This window comes from Marmota marmota, unplaced genomic scaffold, assembly GCF_001458135.2.
Source record: "Marmota marmota marmota unplaced genomic scaffold, marMar, whole genome shotgun sequence".
Taxonomy (NCBI): domain Eukaryota; kingdom Metazoa; phylum Chordata; class Mammalia; order Rodentia; family Sciuridae; genus Marmota; species Marmota marmota.
Window position 1 is genome coordinate 628,404 of NW_026000037.1, and position 4,551 is coordinate 632,954.

General features: G+C 48.9%; 1 long non-coding RNA gene across 1 annotated transcript; it reads left to right on the forward strand.

The window, feature by feature from the left end:
* The first annotated feature begins 92 nt into the window (after positions 1-92).
* On the forward strand, positions 93-4,260 carry LOC125619323. Its single transcript, XR_007350805.1, has 3 exons — positions 93-358; positions 493-640; positions 1,757-4,260. It is a non-coding gene; the product is annotated as an uncharacterized LOC125619323 (long non-coding RNA).
* Positions 4,261-4,551: the final 291 nt, after the last annotated feature.

Here is a 4,551-nt window from a genome sequence, read left to right on the forward strand (position 1 = left end):
CCCCTGCCCGGTCCCCCCTGCCTCCCCCTCCCCCTCCCGCCTGCCGCGCCAGCGTGCGCGCGCGCCGCGCGCAGACACACACACACACACACACACACACACACGCACGCGCTCTCTCTCTCTCTCTCTCTCTCTCTCTCTCTCTCTCTCTCTCTCTCTCTCTCTCTCCCTCTGTCTCCCACACACCCCGCCCCGCGACCCAGCGCTCTCACTGGAGGCTCGCGGGCGGCATGGGGGACACTTCGCTGTCCTTGCCTCCTCTCCACCCGGGGGAGTAGAGGGAGGCCTCCCAGACCCTAGCGAAGCTGCGGAATCCAGCAGGACTTGCGCGCGGGACCCTCCCAGTCAGGGAGACGGGGTGCACAATAGAGGGGAGCTCTGGGGTTGGCTTGGGGGCGGGGTGGGGAAGCGGGTTGAATCCAGAAGGTTGGAGGTTGGACGGAGGCGGAACGCGAGTGTGCAAACTGTGCATTCGTGGCCCACTTTCCACAGAAAGGCTGCCGACCGCAGCGCGCTCGGGACCGCTTCCCCCTCGGCGCAGACCAGCCTCCTCCGGTGGAAACGCAGCAGCTGTTTTAACAATTGAAAAGCAGCCCTACAGGACCAGCGAGCAGTGTGTGAAGCCATTAAGGCTGACTAGGTAATTAGGATTAGAAGTTACCTAATTAGCAACCTGGCCAGAGCCTTGGAAAAACGTGGGGGGCGGGGTGTGTGTGTGTACCCAGTGATTCAGTGAACTCATTTTGGCAGTTGTGAGTCTAGTTTCTAGCAGATCTGATATATATTTTTTTAAACTGCAGTTTGGGGCGTGTTACGTTCTAAGAATATGCTGTTTATTAAAATATAGTGTCTATATTGAAAGCATGAAAAACACCTTCCCTCTTCTCATTTTGTTGGTAAAATGAAGATAAATAAGATGGAAATCAACCTCACTGAGATCACACTACTTATTAACTATGATCTTTTTGTTAAGTACCTTTAAATGCCTGGTCACAGGACAGTCCAATTCAGCTGCTAAAGTTTCATGGCTACTACATGAGAATACTGCCATATGTAGATTTATGAAACTGTATAAGTGCCACAGAATAGTTTTAAAGACTAAAAGGCACATTTGAGATCACAGCAAGCTTATCTTTTGCACATGAGGTGGGTAAAAGCAGCCCTGGATCTCCCCTCACATCTGTAGAAGTGACCTCTTGAGACATGACCCAGAGCAGGTCATCCATTCCTTCATTAACAAACATTAAATTTTTCTATGTACCAGGTAGGTCTCAAGTGCTGAGATTTAAAGGTAAGACATGGTGTCCACCTTTAAAGAACTCACACCAAAGTGTGGAGACAGGCATAAATGAAAGTGTGATTAGCACCTCGATACATCTTTGTTCGGGGTCCTGGAAGAGGAAGCAGGCAATTCCCTGCCTAAGGTGCTCTGGTAAAGGTGGTAGGGTTTTGGCATAGAGCTGTGGAGCAGCTGGAGAAGAATTCCAAGCAAAAGAAGATGGGGAGGGGTGGAGCATTCCACGGAGAAACAAGTCAGAGGGTGGGGAGGGTCAGAGTGCTAGGTGTGTCCTGGGAACTGCAGGTGAGGGAGAAGCCAGACCACAGCAGGCTTGGTGGCCCTGAGAGCCAGCACTTCTCTGAAGGTGCTGGATGTTTGGGCAAGGACAGATCTTGAGGTTTTAAAGTGTTATCTTTATATTGTTTATATTGATACTCATTTTATATTTGTCTTTATGTTTATATTGATATGTTTTAGGACATTTACTCTGATACCCCGGTGGAAGAAAGATGGGAGAGGAGGTCATTTTCAGAGGAAAAAGGTCTGAAGGAAGCAGAAGTGCCACCTGGGAGCTGGGACAGTCCCAGAGATGTTTAGGAAGTGGAAGTGCCAGGGCTGGTGCTCACGGCCCAGCAGGGGGTGCAGGGAGGGGGCGTCCAGGGGACTCCGTTTTCTGGCTGGGCAGGAGGCGGGCGATGGTGCAGGTACCAGGAGAAGCGCCCCACAGAAGGCAGACCTGGGAGCAGAGTGTGCAGCTCTGGGGTGCCCCTGTGATGTCTGCAGGTGGCCCTGGGGTTGGCAGCCAGAGAGGAGTTCCTGGAGAGAGGGCCCAAGAGGGAAGGGACCTCAGGAGGCCTCAGCACGCAGGTGCTTGCACAGTCAGGGAGAGGAGGAAGGCAGGCCGGGAGGGAGGACCAGGGGATGGGCACAGATGCTGGGCACCTGAAGGGGAAGAGGGCTGTGAAAGACAGAGGTGAAGGCCGGAGCGGGCAGTGCTAACACGGCGGGCAGATCAGTGTCCCCGGGAGCCTGGCCTGGTGGCCCTAGTTCATGTGGGCGGGGTGTGAAGGAGCAGATGGTAGGGCAGAGGCCTGGGGTCCTGGGGACAGAGGCTGTGAACTCACAGACCTCGCAGTCTGGCCCTGAGGGAGAGGCGTGCAAGGAGAGCACTGTAGCGTGGTAGACACCTCCTGCTGGCGTCTCTTGAGTCACCTGGTCTGGGTTACCTGGTGCCTAGGGAGGAGCAGTGGAGAGGGAGGCCCAAAGGCCAAAGCAGAGTGGGGCTGGTCGAGTTCTCAGAGGTCAGTTCTCTCCTCAGGACAGCAGGGCCTCAGTCCACCCGTGAGGGTCACAGTGTTGGTAGAGTTCACATAAACCAGTGACTGTGGATTGCCACCAGGAAGAAGCTGCGGCCTATGGCTCTGAATCACTCATGAACCACAGACCTGCGTCTATGGACAGGTCTTGAAAGAGCTCCGTAAAGGGGACATTCACGAGAATTCCTAAAACAAAACAGAACAAAATGTCCGTGATTTCAAATCAGGATTTGCATGTATCAATGTACCCTGTTTTTTTTTTTTCAAAAAATGGGCCACTGGTGAACCAGTGGCATTGACTATTTAAAACATGTGTCCTTGGGGTATTTAAAGGGGCATCAGACAGCACTTGGATATTTAGCCAGACAGACTTATAATCCTAGAGTCTGACAATTATTTGCCATAGGACAAAACTTCTCTGAGCATCAGGGTTTTTCAAATAAAAATGGAACCAACTATAACTGACTTACTGATTTTGTAGCATTGGATAACAGAACTATGCAAGTGCGGGGCACGTTCTACTTATATGGGAACTTGCTTTTTAAACGAGGAGAGGCACAGATATTCACTCAATAGGAAAAGCCAGTCCACAATGATTAAAAGGTTAAGAATGCGATCTTGGGCTGTTTAGGAGGCCTTCCAGTGCCAGCCTGCAGCCGGCCTCCCGTGTGGTCCACAGACCCCTGGGGCTCCTCAGAGCTGGCTTTCCTGGGAGGTCTGCAAGGCCAGAGCCGTTTTTGACTGAATTCTGAGACATTAGCTTGCCTTTAAAAAAAAATACTGTGTTGACATTTGCACTAATGGTACAAAAACGCTGGTGGGAAAGCGGCCGGCACCTTGGCTAGATCAAGCAGTGGCACTAGGCTGTCCTCATTGTTGTTTTATTTTTTACTGCCACAAATGTCAGGTCCACTTAGGAACGTCTTTGATGAAGCAATAAAAATTATTTAATTAAATTTTAGCCCTCGACTGTGACTTTTAAATGTTCTCTGTGGCAAAATGTGGGCGTACAGAGCTGTCCTTACGTGCCAGGGTGCACAGTGTAGTCCTGAACCAGTCCTGGGGCAGCCTAGCTGGGGGCTGGGCTGGCTGCTGGCCTCATGAACATGCTTTGCCCATTACTTGAGACACAGCTGACTACTGTGCTTCTTCAGGCTCTACATTGGCAGATTTTTTTTTTTCTAAATGAATGGAATTAGCCTGTGTTTCAAGGTAAACCACCTGCAATATGTATTTTCAGTAAAAACAATTATAAGCAGAATTTAGAGAACTTGTATCTGCCACCGAGCTTCCCAATACAGTCTTCTCTCCTAAAGTCTGATCATTCCACTTAATGTGGTTTTAGACATTGTACAGTGAAAAGTATTACCATATGAAAGATTTGCATGACATGGCAAAACAGCATTTTCAAATGATTAGAAATACGTGGTGTTATAAAGCTCTGCGTCAATCAAAAATCCATTCAAAGGGCAAGATAGACCAACAGATCTCAGCATAGCACAGTAAGAAAAGCTGACGAGGAGGTTTCATATGCCCCATTGCTGTCACAAGGTTTGAGAAACGGCCACTTGTTGAGTTTTGGTGTAACACTGAAGAATAATATCCAGAATTGTTTGGAAAAGTTGCTAAAATGCCTCTCCATTTTTCAACTGTATATCTGTTCAAAACCAGGATTTCCTCGTTTACTTCAAACAAAACAACAGAGAGCAGCGGATTGAGTACAGAAATGCCAGGAGAGCAGCTTCAGTCCGTGAAGCCGGACATTGAGGAGGGTTACAGAAATGAAAAACAGGCCACTTTTCTCCCTGAACTGATTTCTTTGTAAAATTTATTTTTTAGAGGATGATGTTATTTCTGTTCACATGTAGTTGGTTAGTGGAGTTGCTTTGGAATGATTGATAAATATTTTAAAGATTTCTATTGTAATTAAAAATAGATTGAATTATGATAGAAGTA